We start from the raw sequence: 18,625 nt of genomic DNA, 5'->3' as shown, positions 1-18,625 counted from the left end.
GGTTGGGGAGCGGAGGGTGGGGCAGGTTGGGGAGCGGTGGAGGTTGGGGAGCGGAGGGTGGGGTAGGTTGGGGAGCGGTGGAGGTTGGGGAACGGTGGGTGGGGTAGGTTGGGGTTGGAATTGGGGTAGTTTGGAAGGCTGGGTGTGCTGGAGGAATTTGGAGGTAGGAGACTAATAGTGTACTTGGCAGTAGTGAGGTTGGGATACTTTAGGAATAGTGTGTGGATAGGTTTCAGAGTAGCAGCCATGTTAGTCTGTATCCGTAAAAAGAGCAGGAGTACTTGTGGCACCTTAGAGACTAACAAATTTGTTAGAGCATAAGCTTTCGTGGACTACAGCCCACTTCTTTGGATGCATACCAAAGTGTGTGGATAATTTGGGGAGGTTAGAGGTAGTATGAGGGCTGAGTTTGTGGAGGCCACTTGGAGGGAGTTGAGGGTAACTTGGGGAGATTATCTGCATGGAATAATTTAGGGAGTCCAGGGATGGGGGAGAGCTGCACAGGAAAGACGAGGAGTAGTACATGGAATGGGTGGCTGAGGAAATTGCATGAGGGGTAACATAAGGGGAAACATGGGTATCTCATGCATGCTGTGTGCAGAGGCTGTGTCACATCTGGCTCCTTTTAACTGAAACTGCCCATTGACCATAAGAAATTTTTGAGAATTTCTCTAGAGGGGCATTTAAAATCATTTATATTGCCACCAAACATCTAAATTAGTCTGCATAATTACTCAGGACAAAGAGTTGTCTTCCTTACATTGCTGAATTAGTTTTATGAGAGTAGGTTTTGACAGAGGCTGAATCACTATTAGGCCATACCTCCCAGTTATATTCTCCTATATAATATAATCAGACACAAGGAGCAAGGGAATAGGAGATAGGTTTATTGCTACTCAAAATGAGAACTAACTAAACACAATTGTTATTCTTACTTATTATTTGTATTATCATAGCACCTGGGAGCTCTAGTCATGGGTCAGGATCACACTGTGCTAGGGGCTGTACAAACATGTATACAGAATAGGAGGTGGAATATTTATTGTTCAAAACATGGCATTTTTCTTTCACAGGAAATTTTGACATTCCAACATTACGTTCCATTCCAAATATGAACAAAATGGCAAAATATCAAAACTGTTCATGAAATGAAAAATCCTGAAAAGTTTCACATCTGAAGCACTTCAATGGAAAAGTTGAACACTTTTGATAGAAACAAAAAGATTCAACATTTCAAAATGCCATTTTTCCTTGCAGTTCTCCTGATTGAAAAAAAAAATATTAAAAATTCTGACAAAAAATCACATCGTTTTTGATCAGAGGAATTTTTTTCTGTTCAAATTTTCAACCAGATTGATTACAATAGGAAATACTTGTTATATGCAGGAAAAATCATGAAAAGTAACTCATAACTAACCATTTACTTGTCTAAAAACAAACTACACACAATAGCATACAGGGAGACCCTCAGTCCATATGGAAGTCCTCTGGTGTGGCTAAACACCGATGAACCAATTTCTCTTAAGGCAAGTTTATTTGCTTGACTTGTACCTTGGTAATAAATTTCCTTCTGGTTGTATTGCAAGAGGAGTTACGCAACTCCACTCCTTTCCTAGAGGACTGCCAGCCCTTCCAAGTCCTTCCCACACAAAATCCTTCCACCACGTCTACTGTAAATTGGAGCATGTCTTCACCTGAGGGCAGCCTCCAAATAAACTCTGTCATCATACTAATGTTTAGAGAGACAAGGTGGGTGAGGTAATATCTTTTATTGGACCAACTTCTGTTGGTGAGAGAGACAAGCTTTTGAGACACACGGAGCTCTACAGTGATAGGGAAACCCCTTTCCAGTGCTGTATTAAGTGTCTACACTACAGTGGCATAGCCTCAGTGCTGCAGCTAAATACCTTTGAGGATCTGGCCTGCGTGCCTCAGTTCCCCATGTGTAAAACTTGCCTACCTTACAGGAGTCTTGTGAGGATAAATACATTCAAGATGGTGAAGTCTTCAGATATTAATGGGTAATGGGAGCCAGACAAGTATTATGGATATATATCAATGAGAACATCCAGGGCTAAGTTCAATAGGATAAACAAAAGTATAATGGATATAAACCCTGCAGCCAATTCTACTATAGACTTTTGGTGTCACTTCATTTCTCTGTGCCTCTCTAAAATGGGGAAAATACGACGTCCCTTCTTTCTCTTCCTACCCCTACACATGTACAGTATTTGAACTGCAAGCTCTTTGGGGCAGGGACTCTTACAGTGCGTGAGTACAATGCCCAGTACAATGGGCCCCGATCATCACTGGCGTTCCTGTAATACAAATAATATAAAAAATAATAGTTTCTAAAATCTATCAGAGTTCTCAACACTGTAGTATTTCAGCCTCATAAACGTTAGTGAATTTACCCTCACAGGTAAATGTGGCAAGGCAGAGCTATTATCCCATTATCCAGATGGGGAATTGAGGCACAGAAAAGTTACATTATTTTCGCCAGGTCACCCAGGAAGAGCCAAGAATTGAACCTAGGTCTTCAGTGCCTTGAGCACAAAACCATCTTGCCTTCTTTAGGTACGAAGACTTAGGTACGAAGGGTGCCTTTGAAACCACAGAGGGTCCTTTCACACTATTGATTGCTCTGCAGATTTTCATTTGATGCAGGAACGGAGGCTGCGCATGTACCAATATTTTAGTCAAGCCGGTGCTCTGTGGACGTTCCCTGTCCCATGCAGTAAATGACCTGAGGCTATATCTACACTGCGGCATGTAGTGTACCTACGCTGCAGGCCCCATCCCACCCCCCTCGCCAGCACAGGTATAAATAGCAGAGGATGATGAGGCACGGTGTAGGTGAATAAAGACACGCCTGAACCTAGGGTGGCTCTACGTGCCCAAGCAGTGCCCACCCTGGTTACACTGCTAAGTTTAGCCTGCTGCTGGAGCAGTGAAAGGCTCTGTCGGGGAGGCAATGGGAAAAGGCTTGATCCCACTACAGGGAGCTGCTGGAACCTTTCCCCACAACAGTGAAAAAAAGAGTCCAGCAGCGGGAAAGGCTCTGGCAGTTTCCCACTGCGGGAGCCTTTGTCTGCTGCCTCCCCCTGCCACGTGTAGCTACACACCACAGCATGGACGCAGCATGCTTTTCACTGCAGCATGTAACTACCCCCCCCCCCCATGCCCCGCTGCCAGAGTAGACGAGGCCTTATGAAGACCTGCTCTTCCTTCTTCTACCTGCTTTATGGATGCAAATGGTTTGAAGCTGGAAGTCCTCTGCTCTGAGGGGATTCTGTCAGAGATACGTTTTTGCAAGTCAGATGTGGTCTGTTCCTTGCTGATGCATAAACACATTATTAGTGTAAAATGGATGTGTGCTTTGCTTCTGGATGTACATGCTTTACTCTCTGCTATTTACAGCCGGTTCCTGCTACATTCATAAATGCGCTGGTTTTCCAGTGCTCTCCGTTTCCATCCGCTGTGACTCCTCTAGCCAGAGACTCCATTGCCCTTCCTCCCCCAATTCGCAACCTCCGGGTTGACTGGGCCCCACGCCCACCAGGAACTATGGAGCACTTAAAATCCTAGAGACCCATACTTCATGCCACTGGAAATCTCTCTCAGAGCTTCACAGTAGTGGGGGGGGGGGTGAGCTGTAGGGTTATCTCTTGAATGGGAAAATCTTTCATCATCAACGTGGTGCTGTAGCTTATACCCCCTCTCAAGCCTTATCTGTATGCCTAGCAGCTGCAGGAATGCAGACAAAGGTGACCTATGGGGCAGTAACCATCTTGCCTGAAGCTTCAGGACAGCTTTCTCTCCAGGGTAAGTCAATGAGTAACTTGCTGCTGTTAGCAGAATTAGAGGAGCTGGGCAAACAATTTGACCTTGTTCATGCCAGAGTGAGCACTGCGGACTCCAAGGACATTAGCTTGCAGGAAGAGTGAACAAGCTGGAAGCTAAAGTAGGTGCCTCTGGGCAGGAAAGATGGGAAGCAGGTCACAGAATGCAGTCATGAAACTAGAGAGCATGTCATTCGCTATTGCACAAGCTCCGTGAAAGAAATGGCCAAGCCCTTTTGTTTTGCCTGGAGTCTAGTGCAAGTTACAGCCCTACTTTGGCTGCAAGGCCTCCCGCTTGGCTCTGAGGGAGATCTCTTTGCAGGATTTCTAAAAGCCTGGGCCCTGGAGATCTTGCATCTTAACTATGGGTCAGTCTATGTGGTAAGTGGTGTTACCAACCCTTGTGATTTTATTGCAACTCTTGTGCTGTTTGTTGTTTTTCCTAAAGCTCCAGCACCCGGAGTCATGAGATTCAGCTTTCATTTAAAAAAAAGTGCAAGGTTCTATCCCTCAAGGTTGCAAAGAAAAGCGTGAAAACATGACTCAAGTGGACCCTAAAGGTTCAGAAACACAAAGGCAAATCAAGAGCCCCTCTCCCAATGTTATTTTAAAAATCTGATGATTTTTGAACACTTGGGGTCAGCAATATTGGGTGGGGGCCTTTCCACATTCATCCCAGGAGAAAGAAACAACCAACCAACGCAACCTGAGCAGCCCAGTCCATCATCTGTGGAATACCTGCTTTGTGGGACGAGGATAGGCTCTTAACTGAAGCCAGGAAAGCCAATGAGATGACGTTCCGCCGTGGCCAGGTTAGGAATGTTCCTGATGTAGGTCCCACAGCTCCAGCCAAAAGGAGAGTCCTTGCACCTAATGAAAAGGCATTTGCTGAAATGACAAGGAAAGCAATACTAAACGCTATGCAGCCAGGCAACGCCTTCCATCAGAGGAGCTCAAGGTGCTTAGTGATGTCATCCGCATGCTGGTAAGGTACACATGGGCATAGAGAGTGAAATCCTGGCTTGATTGAAGTCAATGCCAGAACTCCCATTGACTTCAGCAGAGCCAGGATTCTACCCAGAATGTGCAACCCAGATTTCCACACCATCTAGCCTGTGAGTCACCATAAATGGGAAAATCCACATATTCAGGGATGCTACACCTGCTCTGTTTTAAGTACTTAGATGACCCCCCATTACCAGAGTATTGCACACCACACATGAATTAATACATTTACCCTCATACACTCCCAGGAGGCAGGGCAGCGCTATCATCCCCATTTACAGAGGGGGAAACTGAGGCACAGGGAGGCTGTGTGACTTGCCCAAGGTCACACGGGGAGTCTATGGCAGAGCAGTGAATTGAACCTGGGTTTCTTGAGAGCCAGGCTACCGTCCCAACTATCCAACCTTCTGCCGTGAACCTTCTGGGGAAAAACGTCCATCGAGAAGCAGGAGAAAACACTGATCTAGGCTATCAACTGACCTTCTTTTCATCTAACGGAGCTTCTGCTGTATATTTAGTGCTTTTCAGTCTCTTTTGTTTCCTTTCGTGTTTTAGAGAATCTTTTTAGAGCTACAATGGACCTTTGAATGCAGTATAATAGAGGACGTCCTTTTAGAGTGACCCGTGTTCTTTTGAACAGAATACCAACTAGCTGGATAGAGGCATTCAGCATTCAAAGGAATATTTCAAAGCCCCTTTTTTAGTAACTTTATTATCTATAAGTCACACAAGCTTTCTGGTGATACTTGGGCCAGCATGGGAATATGATTACATTACCAGCTCCCTAACACCAGCACCAAAGGGCAACAGTAAGAAAGGAGATAAAGTTGTAAGGCCCATTGGGAGTTAGGTGCCCAGGGATTACTTTGCAGGGATGTAAAGTCAGAGAGGTTTGGGGAAAATCCGCATAGCTAAGCAGTCTGTACATCCCATAGGTTAGTGCAATACACACTCTGGGGGATGTTGTATTGCAGATAATATGCTACGTTTATTTCAAGTAGTTATACAGTAACTCAGGGGCGGCCAACCTGTGGCTCCGGAACCACATGCGGCTCTTCAGAAGTTAATATGCGGCTCCTTGTATAGGCACCGACTCCGGGGCTGGAGCTACAGGCGCCAACTTTCCAATGTGCCGGGGGAGGAGGGTGCTCACTGCTCAACCCCTGGCTCTGCCCCAGGCCCTGCCCCCACTCTACCCCCTTCCTGCCCCCTCCCCTGAGCCTGCAATCCCCCCCCCAGCCTCCTGCAAGCCCCGAAACAGCCGATTGGAAGGTGCGGGGAAGGAGAGGGAGTCACTGATCAGTGAGGCTGCTGCTGGGTGGGAGGCGCTGGGAGCGGGGTGGGGGAGCTGATGGGGGGCTGCTGATGTATTACTGCGGCTCTTTGGCAATGTACATTGGTAAAGTCTGACTCCTTCTCAGGCTGAGGCTGGCCACCTCTGCTGTAACTTTTTGAATAGTTGTGTTTGTTTAGTGTTCTCAGGCAACAAGTGTTAGACTGTGCAGGAGTTTGCGAATCGTTTAGAACAGCAAAGGTAATTCATTGTGATCATCTAAAACATTGGTCGCTGACTCCTCCTTGCAGGCAATCACCTCGTCCAGCAGTGGCGGTCATATAAATACATATGTGGCTAATAATAGCCATCTAAATATGAAGGGATGAGGACAATAGCAAATACCCCACAAAGATATGCTTATTCATTCCTTGTGTGATGGCAGCACATAGAAGCCCCAATAAGGATCTCGTTGCGCTAGGTGCTGCACACACACCGTATAAAAGTCTCTTCTCCAAAGATCTTACAATCTAATTAAATTAACTAGATTTTGGGAGGAGGAACTTTTACCAAATTCCCTCCAGTTTTCCATTGTCCTTGATAATTATCCTAGTGTGGGTGGTACTAAAGGACACCAGCACAGTCAGAACACTAGCTAGACAGCTACCAGGTGACCCAGTGTAAACTCCTTCATCTCCTCTGTGCCTCAGTTTCCCCATCTATAAAATGGGGATAATAATAATTCTTTAAATCCATTCCTATCTGTGGGCACTCAGATAACAGGGTAATGAGATTTACAGAAGTCTCGTGGCTAAATAAAATTCTTTCTTTCTTAGTTTCCATTTTGTAGCCCTAAGGGGACAAATTCAGTCCAGATGTAAGTTGGCTCAGATCCTTTGACATCCCTAAAATTGCACCTGCTCACACAACAGCTGAGTATAGTTCAATATCCCTAAGGCCCTGGGTGCGGAGACAGGTCAGGGAAACTGAGCTAGAATCAAAGGTCTGCAGAGCTGCCGGCATCACTCTGGTGAAGTCAGTGATGATGTTTCCCGAGAGCAACACCACAATCTAAGGGTTTAAATACACAGAGAAATTGATCAGAATAGTGACTGCAGAAGAAACCTTTCCACAGTCGCTGTTCCAGAATAGCTCCCCCTGTGCACATGCTATTAAACTGCACCCATTATTCTGGAATAAAGTAACTTTTCTTCTGGAATAGTGTGTCCACTTGGAGAGATATTTCACAATAGCTATTGCAAAATCGTGTATTTCACAAGAGCGATTCTGGTCAAATTCCTGTGGAGACAACCCCTAAGACTCTCTGAAGAGGGATTTAGTTTTGAGGCCAACCAAGTCAATTTGGAGCCCCTCTGTTCTCCCTGCACAACTGCTTAATATTAGCCAGTCTTTACGGGTTGCTTCTTTGGTTCAGATTCAACCACGAATGATCAGATTTATGGATGCCACTAAAACTAAAGGGGGAACAAACACACCGGAGGCCAGGAGCAAACAATGAAGGGGCAGGATGGAGGGATTAGAGCAGACAACAAAGGAGACACAGTCCTAAAAAAATGGAAATAAACAACACTGCAACAAAGTGGGAAGGAGGGGAGAGGAGGGGAACAATGTAACCCAACAGCTGAGCCTGTCACATTCAAGCAAGTGCTTGTTTCCGTGGTGCTGTCCTCAGATGACTTCTTTGTGTCACCAAGTTGCTGCAGGGATGGTCTGGCATCAGGGCTAGGAGCTCAAGTTTTCACTAGAGGATGGGTCTGCCTCAAAAAGTAGGGCACAAAAGTCTGAGAACCACTGAGTCAGCTAAATCATGGATGCAGTCTTTGGTAACTCTAAGGACTAGTTAGACTTGAACGGCTCAATAACACCCATATTTTACTGAGTCGTGCGGGGCTCCCGGTGGGTGCTTAAACTGCCGAGCATTATAACATAACAAGGTCAGGGGAACATGGCCTAAAAACCTATGACAGCTCCTGAAGACCAAGTAGCGTGTACACCCACAGAGAGATTTATGGTAGGTCTGCCCCTCCCCAGTTTAAGAAATGCAAGAACAGCTGTATTGACACTATCTGTACCACAGCCGCAGAGGAAGTGCCACCGTTTTAGCTTCTCAAATCATAATCACTAGGATGCAACACAGAGGATTTCCAAACATGTCACCGTTAAAGAAACCCCATTGAGCTGTCAGTGACATAAATGACAGCAAGAGAGTTAAAACCAAACATGGAGGAAGGCAGAGCCTTTCCCTCCTCATCTGTGCAAATGTAGCAGTTGACAAGCAAAAGTGATTAACCTGGGTGGTGAGCAGTAGAGGTGAGATACCGCCAGCATCCAGCAGGTGGCTGTGCTGAATCAGGAAACCATAAACCTTGCTGGCTTATTTAGGCATAAGCTTTCGTGAGTAAAAACCTCACTTCTTCGGATGCATAGAGTGAAAGCTACAGATGCAGGCATTATATACTGACACATGGAGAGCAGGGAGTTACTTCGCAAGTGGAGAACCAGTGTTGACAAGGCCAATTCAATCAGGGTGGATGTAGTCCACTCCCAATAATAGATGAGGAGGTGTCAATTCCAGGAGAGGAAAAGCTGCTTCTGTAGTGAGCCAGCCACTCCCTATTCAAGCCCAGATTAATGGTGTTGAATTTGCAAATGAATTTTAGTTCTGCTGTTTCACCAGACTCTTTGTTGTTTTTGTAGATACAGACTAACACGGCTACCCCCTGATACTTGCTGGCTTGAGTTGACAGAAGCTAAATGGAAGAAAGGCAGTCAGCCGGTAATGATTTTTAACCACAGCTAACCTGGGGATGGGGTCCAATCAAACTCCCCTTAAAGTGAATGGAAAGTTCCCCAGTGGCTTCAGTGGGAATTGAATCAACCCCAAATAGTGGGATTTTCAAAGTGCCTAAACTGATTAGGTGCCTAACTCCTATTGAAATCAATGGGAGTTAGGCATTTCTGAAAAATCCCCCTTATAAGTCTAGACTTCAGCCCATCACCAGCTCCAGGATCAGAGCCCTCCACTCAGACCCCTGTTTGGGTCTGATATTCATTCTGTGTGTCTGGTTTCTTTCATGAGTCCCACAGCTACCTAAGTGCAGGATTCGTTTGTGATATGGAATAGCACACAAACACTTATGTCTGTTTTCCACTACGTTCTGATTGTCCTGTGTATAGTATTTGGGATTAAAAAACATGGTAGTGAGAAAAAAGAAGGATTGCTGAGAAAAAAGATCTCCACACTTTGAAGTTACAATCACTAAGTGCTAATGGTATTAGTTTCACACCACTATGCCAGTTTTTTCCTGGGACGGTAGTTTATTTTGCATGACCCACCTGATCTTGAGTTTCCTTAGCAAAACCATATGGGATTTATCAAGAAGAGTTTGCAGCTGAGTCTCTCAACTCTATTATTTTCAATTTTCTTACAGGGACTGCACTAAAATTACCGAGTAGGTAGAAAGATCATGTAGCCTCCCTCCGGGAGGCCCTGACAGGCAGCATCTTTCTCTGGTTCCTGGCCCTAGCCAGCCTTCCTGACCCCACCGCGAGCTCAAACCCTGCTCTCCAAGTTTCAGAGTAGCAGCCGTGTTAGTCTGTATCCGCAAAAAGAACAGGAGTACTTGTGGCACCTTAGAGACTAAGGATGCATCCGAAGAAGTGGGCTGTAGTCCACGAAAGCTTATGCTCTAATAAATTTATTAGTCTCTAAGGTGCCATAAGTACTCCTACTCTCCAAGACAGCCATCCTGGGCTCTCCTTTAGCTCTGGCCTTGGTGCCAGACACCAACTTCAAGTGTCATGGGGCAGGGCTGGTTGGGCACCCAGCAGCCGATTAACCCTTTCCTGGCTCATGCGGGGTTTGTACACCCCATCACCAGGGCTTCTAAGCAATGTTTTTCTGATGTTTCCTATGGACTCCTTTGTTGCATATGGACAGAGCACATATGGGACTGGCAGTGTATACATTTTTGTCCTCGGTTATGCCAACTCCACTAATTATGCAAGCAGAACCACTCATTATACATAGCAGAACCATTCATTATAGCCGTCCTCAAATGTAAGGCCGCTGTGTTATTGCCGATTTCCCACGAACAGAGCACCTTCTGCCTGTCTAAGGCCCCCATCCCGCAAAGACTTAAACGCATGCTTAACCATACGCTCTGCGAGTAAACCCACCGACTCCAATACAACACTCGCCGTGAGGGAAGTTAAGCACCTGCTTTCGTCTGTGCAGGACCTGATCCCAAAGAATTTCTAGGGCCTAGTGGCGTAGGTGGGGATTTTCAAAAGAGCCCAATTTCATAGCCCAGGTGCAGTATCTCCACATGAAGTGTCTGGCGACTTTGCAGAGGAGTTGTTAATGTCGCAACATCCTTAAGGTGCATTGTGTAGTAAACCGCAATGGCACGTGTGTGTTTATTGTGCTGACACGCACAACAGAACTATTTAGTGACACAGCTGTGGTGCTGAGTCACCGATCCAGCTCTCAAAGGATGAGGATCACGCTAATTACATAAGAAAACAGGCTTCTTTCTTGTATGAGGCACAAAGGAGGCTGAAAGTATATTCTGGGGCCCAACAGAACAATACATTCCATTCCTGAAATCATTAGGCAATCACACACAAGATGTGCTCCTATTTTTGGTACACGCCTCCAGCTGTGTTGGGAAATACACTTTGGATTGCTTGCGAATTGTTGGTATATACCCAGGATAAGGGCCCTTCCTAGCCAGTTCCTCTGGGGAGAAGCAGATGAAAACTTCATCTGTCATTCAGAGATTATAAAGCCAGAAGGCATCATTGTGATCATGTAGTCTGGCCTCCTGCGTAACACAGCCCTGGGCCTTCTCTGACTTGATTCCTATTTGAACTAGAAAAAAAACATCCCATCTTGATTTAAACATTTCCCGAGATGGAGACTGCACCACAACCCTTGGTAAGTTGTTCCAATCACCTTCACCGTTAAAAAATTGCCCCTTATTTTTAGTGTGAATTTGTCTCGCTTCTAGCCATTGGTTGCTTAATGACACTGACGCAAAACAAGCATCAGTGCGGCACCTAGGGATGTTCCACTCACCTTTGTAATGCTGCACAATCAAGAACTGGAAGAATTTACCTCAGCTCAATTCCACTGTCTACTAAAAATTCCTTCTGCAGTTTCATCTTGACGCCATATGCTTCAGCGGAACTAGTCCTAAATTCTTGCATAGTGTTGTTGTGTACTGTTAAAACAACTCCAGAGGCTCCACAACAGAGGTAGACGCATCTCAGTAATGGATGAAACACTTTCTCGTGATGGTTTGTAATATACACATTTGTAAAGGGCTTTGGGATCTTTCAGCGTTAAAGCAGCTATTTACAAATTTAATCTATTAGTACCATTCCTACTGGCATTACTGACACTCTGAGACACACTAGAATTTAACACCATTAACATTTTCTTTTTAAAGGAAGGAAGGACAAGTGTAACTAATTTTCACCCTTCATTTAAATCATATAACGAACAGCCCCAGAGCAGGGAGGTCATTAGCTCTCATTGTGGTGTGAGAGAGACAATGAAAACTGTTACTAACTTATACACGTTTATACTAATTGCAGATCTTGGGACGAGGCGTTTATTAATGTATAATTATGGACGTTTGAAGAAAGAGAGGAACTAAGCTAAACAAAATGATCTGAGCAGTCAGTTAGAAGACTGCAGTGGTACTTGCTCAGTTCCAAGTTGTTTGATGCTCCAGTGCTATCCAGCACAAAACTGGAAGACAAAGGGAAGCAAAGCATGCTGAAGAACTCCCAGCGGCCATCTGTTGTGTTCCACTATATCATTTAACATCAGCAGAAGACACAGGAGCCAACAGAGTATGATATAGTCAGGCAACATCAAGGTGTGACAAAGTGGGAATGTTCTTAATGTTTTCTCTGAATACGGTGTGGGTGCCTCAGTTTCCCCTATGCAGTTCTTAGGTATCTAGGTGGGGGGAACAGGGTGTGTGATTGTTGCAGAGCCCAAGAGGGCCCCTGTGATACGGTCTGCACAGAGAATGGCCGACACTCTGTCTCCTGGCAACTAATGGCCTGGGCCCCTCCTCTACAAAGGTGCCAACTGAAGGTGTTGAAGAACAAAGAGATCAGGTGACCTCTTGGCCCGGGGAAAGGAACAAAGGCAGAGGAGGGGCTGGAGAGTTGCAGTTTGGAGCTGGCGGGGAAAATGGAGGGGAGGCCAGACAGATCTCCTGGCCTGACAGATCTCCTGGCCTCCCCTAGCTCCCCAAGATGGACCTGACTGAGGGGGTCCTGTTGTCTGTACCTGCAAGACCTGTCTTGGACTGTGTTCCTATCGTCTAAATAAACCTTCTGTTTTACTAGCTGGCTGAGGGTCATAGTGAATCGCAGGAAGCCAGGGGTGCAGGGTCTTGCCTCCCCCAACTCCGTTACACAAGGTGCTTAACTTTTATCAATGTATTTATTTTAAATCTGCAGTGAATTGAGGGCAAAAATCTAGGTATTTATAATTTCTCATGCTGAGATTTTGCAAAGTTTGAGATCAATAGAAATGTTTCTGTGGTTCGTTTTGTTAAATGCCACTGAAAACATTTTTTTTTTTAAATGTCATCCCTGGCCTGAATGCTATTGCATTAACCTAGTATGCAAGAGCCGGAAAGTCTAGACTATGTTTATGGTCCAAGTTCAGTGAAATGCAGGCAGTACTGGTAAGCAGCCAGCAATACCGGTAAAAAATAAAATGACATCTTCAAAGCTCTTTCTGATTTAAAAAAAAATCTCAGGTTTCATTAGTAACAGAACTGAGGACATCTGCTTTTATCATCTGATTTTTTTAAAGAGATGCTTGGGGAAATAACCCTTTATTTCCCCCTGACAAATTGTCCCTGAAATGGTTACAAATAATTCACTGCAATTGAAAAGAGAGAGAAAAGAGAGATTTCTTTCTCTTTTACAGCAGCCGGTGGTCAGTCAATTCCATTGCTTTGTTGGTGTCCATAGGAGTGCCGATTTGATTAGCATGAGGACACCACTCAGCATTGCTGGCGGAAGTTCACATGCATGCTTTCCCCCAGGCCTTGCAAGAGGGAACTTGCCAGCAAGAGCAGCAGTAAAGATGCAACTGACAGGCAGGGGCAGGCACAGGCACTGAGAGAAGGGGGACTGGCCGGGGTCCAAGCATGGCTTTGATCTTGGGACCATCCACTCTCCCCTGCTGGAAAGACCTTTGTAAATATCAGCAGGGGAACAAAATAAACTGACAATGTATATTTCCATACATGCTACTTAAAGGAGGCTCAATCAGAAACCTGAAGGGTTATAAATTTGTCCCCGTCAACTATTTCAAGCTGATAACGGTCCTTTCAGCTGACCGGGTCCCCTTTATTCAGTTCAGGACAAATGATCCAACTGTGAATTACTGCAGTCACAAGACAAGACACAAAAAGGACACGGAGTTTGATCTCCATCCGAGATGCCTCCTGCAGAACCAGAGTTCAGTTATTTGAAATCAGTCTCTGAAACACAGCAAGGTTCTAGCAGCATTATTCACGTTAGCCTGTTGGTGGTGTTTTTCTCCAAGGGAACTAAAGGGTTCAGCTGCTCAGTGAATCCTGTCACTGGATTCATTATTTAATTTCATTAAACTTTTCAGGGGCCAAAACCAGTTCCTCAGCAGCAACGTTGCAGCAAGATGTGCCATCAAACCATTATTCTGGCCCATAGCGATGTGGTAGCTAGGCAGGCAAACAAAACAAAATAGCAAAGTGCCGCATTGGTATGTTCATGGTATACGTACAGAGAAGTTAAATAAAAACAAAAATACTCTTGCTGAAAGGTTGCAATGTAACACTGCTTTATATCTTAGCATTCTGAACAATAACACACAAGAACCCCAAATCAGAGAGAGACAAAACAGGCTGCTCCCCAAAAATAGAGAGACACAACTCGTCCCACTTTACTCTAGGCTGGCTAGCTGAAAATTGACTCTGATCACATGCTTCCCTATAGAGTCCACTACCCTGTAAGCAGGATGAGTAAAAAATCCCTTAGGCTTTGAAGTGACCATTTGCAATTTTTAAAGTTTTCAATACACCACAAGAATGAAGTTTTCTATCCACAATGCAAGCTCCCTCTACGTACCAAGAGCCTCAGACTTCACCTAGAGACACACCTCCTATGCATGAGAGAGGCCCTTTCAGCCCATGGCCTGTCTGCTTTGTCAAGAAGGGGCATAGATAGTATAAATTATGATGGATTCAAGTTTTGTTTTGTTTTAATTTATAAAGTGTCAGTTACTGGGCAAACTGTGCTTGGGGCCCCTTTCAGTCCCTCCCGAGTGCACCCCTTATATGACAGGCCTGTTTCCTCCCTCACTTTGGGTAGAACCACTGTCAGCCTGGATCTCTGGCTCCCATTGTATTGATGACACAGTCAGTCTAGTTTGGGCTCCACTAGGAGTTTCCCTTCGAGAGCCTGGGACTGCTTCCATTTGCGGCGACCCAGAGCCGGTGTCTCCAAAACAGCCCGTTTGTTCATTTCTCAAAGGGACAATGCATGAGAGCAAAGTGCCAACTAAGGCAATAACCTTTGCAAGTTCCCCTCAGCCCAGCTGAGTCCATCTCTGGCCTGTTTACAAGTCTCTGTGTCTCCCTGTTCCTCTGGGTAGCAGTCAGACCCTCAGCTTTTCTCTGACACACCCTTGGTAGCTTCTCCTCCTCCCTCCCTATCACACTCCTCCTCTCCCTTTTTCAAGGCCTTTAGGTCTCCTTTGATTGAGGCCTGGCCTTGGGAGGCCGAACTCAGGGGAGCCTGTCTGGAGGCTGTCTTATCTTCGCCATCGCTCCTGGCCTGCAGGTTTCCGCATTTACAGCCTCCTTTGATTTAACTCCATCCTGCCTGGCCAAACGCACAGAGGCCCGCCCACATTCTTTAAACAATAACAGGGCTATTTCCCAGTTGGTCACATTGGGCATCTACTCTGACCATCTTTGAATGCCAGATTTTTTACCGTGGCCAGATTGGACACCTGTTCACTAGCACCGAGACGGAGAATGCCGGTCTCAGTTCACATACTCTGCAGAACCCCAGAGTGGGCACTTTCAATCCACGTATTTTAAACCACGCGAACGGAGAAAAACTATAGATCAGGGATCAGCCACCTTTGGCCCGCGGCCCGCCAGGGTGCTTACCGTTTGTTTACCTGCCGCGTCCGCAGGTTCGGCCAATCACGGCTCCCACTGGCTGCGGTTCACCGCTTCAGGCCAATAGGGACTGCGGGAAGCCGCGGCCAGCACCTCCCTCAGCCCGCGCTACTTCCTGCAGCCCCCATTGGCCTGGAGCAGGGAACCGCAGCCAGTGGGAGCCACGACTGGCTGAACCTGCGGACGCGGCAGGTAAACAAACCCTGGGGGGCCGCGGGCCAAAGGTCCTGGCTATAGATCCTACCATAGGCGACATGGGGGAGGGACATAAAGGGGGGGCACCAGGTAAAGGGGAGGGGCACGTGACCTACTCCTGATCTTCTAAGTCATCGAGGCCTGCCTGTCTGACACCTAGTTTCCATGCTGACTGAAGGAGATTACCATGCACCGAAACAAACCATGCAAACTATTTAATCGCTATAATCCTGCAGGAGAACAAAGATGTCGAAAGACGGCCTGACTCGAAGAGGATGTTATGTACTCATTTGTTTTGCTCCCCAGGGCCTCTGAAGATCCATCTTGTGTACGAGGCGGGAGCGTCCCCCTGCGCACTTGGACACAATAGCTAACATATTACACACACATGCTGGAGGATTAAAGCTCCCAGGGCGTCAGCTGTTGTGGGTTCTAGGCTTTCCAGCCTGCCAGTGTGTCATCTCTATTGTCCACTGGGTGGCAGCGGCTCCCAGGTTTCATTGGGTGTTGTGGTCTGTTCGCAAAGGTTTGTTTTTGTAAAGCTCTGGTCTATTTGCCACTGGTGGAAACCAGGAAAGGGCCAAGACTGACTTGAACCAATGCTAGAGACGGCAGGGACCAAAAGCACCACTAAAACGCTGGACGCCTCTGTGGGGCCTGGGAAACTAGTTAAATGATTGTAAAAAGAAGAACAGGAGTACTTGTGGCACCTTAGAGACTAACAAATTTATTAGAGCATAAGCTTTCGTGGACTACAGCCCACGTCTTACTGTAGTGGCTAGGAACCAGCCAGCCTTGGAACCCGGTTGGGCTGGTTGCTAAACAGACAGGCCAGTAGCAGACCCTGCTCCAAAGCGTTAATAGTCTAAAGCCAGACAGGGGACAGCCATGGAACACACCGCTGATCAATGTGACGGTGGCAAGCGCCGCTTGTTGGGGTGGATTTCGGTAGGAGGGGATGACGTCACAAGCGATAAGAGACCAACAGCTGGGACTGGAAGGAAATTGTAATCAGCCTGTTTACAACCCTTTGGCCAAGACTTTCAAAAGTGCTAGTGAGTCCGGGGCCCCACCGAAGCGCCTTTAAAAAGAGCCTGATTGTCAGAGGGCAGGTGCTCAGCCGCTTCTGACAACCCCTTTAAGGCATCCCACATTGGGCCTCCAAAAGTGGAAGCGCCCCCAACCTCACGTAGTCGCTTTTGAAACCCTCGGTACCCCTTTCTGTTAGCGCCTTAGGCAACAGGACGTCCTGGTTAAAGACTCAAAATCCCCACCCCCTTTAACTGAGGTGGGAGAGGTTACAATACATTTCTCCAAGGCAGACCAAAAAGCCCTCCCATGAATCCAGGGGAGATGAGGTCTGACAATATTAATATTTCTAAGGTAATTAACAAGCAAGAGAAAAAAAAACCCTTTAGGTTCCAGAACTGTACCCCCATAACGTACAGGGGATTGTGGGGGGGAGGGATGGGGAATTTTTATACGTCATAAAGAAGAAAAACAGACTTGGACAAATCATTTCCCGTCTCCGGGCCATTTGTAAAGCAGGGGGGGGGGGGGGGTTGCACCACGTGGCTGTCTCTGGCTTTCCCCAGGAAGGTGCTGTCAGGGTTGCCAGGGGGGATGCTATTTACTCTCTTGATGAAGTTCCTGCAATTTACAGATGCGACCTGCTAGGTAAGAATGACCTATTAGGGAGATGATCATTATTAATAAAATCAGGCACAAACCCAGTGCTTTGTAGGTGACGGCTCATCAGAGTGATGAAGAAAGAGAGGCTATGGACAGTCGAAAGCATCCCTTATCATGCCCATTGTAGAGTAAGCGTCACCTAACCCATTCAAACTCAGATCATCTTAAACAGTCTGCCCTCACCGCTCCCATTTATATTTGTAAGTGTAGGTCTGGGTGTTCTGTTATCTGCTCGCTGGCTCAGTGCTATCAAGTACAATCGGAGCAATGAAGTGATTTATCGCTGGGCGTTCTCTCTCCCTGCTGGGGCACAAGCAAAGGTCTCTGTCTAGCCCTCCTGCTCCAAGCAGCTATTAAGGTATGTTTGGCTGAGCCGAGTTAGCAAAACAGGTTGGGAAATCCTTGGGGGCTGTGACTCAGCCTAGTACGATCTCTGCTCTTCCGTGGGCTGCGCTCTGGATGCCTCCTAGCCTGAACGTGACAGTTCGCTGGGCACTGGCGGCTGCTGAAGGAGTCCAGTCCCCCACAGGGTGGGTCCGGAGTGGGGAGAGCACTCTGGAGCGCTTTGGACACTTGGACAGAGGACAGTGAGAACCCTGGTGCTTCCTCTACCTGTGGGACATTCTGGCACCATGGGCCCCTCCACCCTGCGAGTGGCAAAGGCCCTGCCCCATTCTTAATCGGCTGGCAGTGCAGGGATGGTGCCGGGGAGAGAGCTTGCCGCACCTCCAAAAGGTGAAGCGTGGGAAGCAACGCTGAGCCCCCAGGTCATACCCTCAGCCGGCCACAGCTTTTGCATCGTGAAGGTTCCCAGTCCACTTGACAGGCTATATCCAGGAATCCTTTCATCCAGCTCGGAAATGCAGCCACCTCTGGGGTGGGACGTCATAGCCACACAGCAGCACCACACGTCCTCCTGGGGAACACCTCGTTGTGGTGTAATGAACGGGCGGGGGGGGGAGGGGGGTTAGCCCAGGAGCCTGGAGGCAAGGCAGAGATGATTGCTAGGAGACCACGTTCTGCAGGCAGGGCGATAGGAGAGAAGAACCCATTTATGCTTGTTCAGTCACTGTGGGAATGTATAGACCAAGGCCGAGATCCTCAAAGACACCTAAATACCATTGAGGGGCTGGGCCCACAGGCCGAATTCCAATTCGCGGGTGGGGAGGGGGGCACATGTGTATGTTAAGAAGCTGCAGCTGCTTACCCCAGGACTGAACATGACCCCCTGGCCCTGAGCGGCCTCTCCCTAGCTCCTTGTCCCCTGCGTCTCCCCCACATTCTGCACATGGGGTAAGTAACACCAGAGAGTTAAGGGCAGTGAGGAATCTGCCCCCACGTCTCACCACCTTCCACTTAGAGAAAGCCTTGGGGTGGAGAGTTAATATCCG

The sequence above is a fragment of the Trachemys scripta genome, chromosome 20 (genome assembly GCF_013100865.1).
Source record: "Trachemys scripta elegans isolate TJP31775 chromosome 20, CAS_Tse_1.0, whole genome shotgun sequence".
In the NCBI taxonomy this organism is placed as follows: Eukaryota; Metazoa; Chordata; order Testudines; family Emydidae; genus Trachemys; species Trachemys scripta.
The sequence above is the reverse complement of the archived record's forward strand: the minus strand, read 5'-3'. Positions refer to the sequence as shown.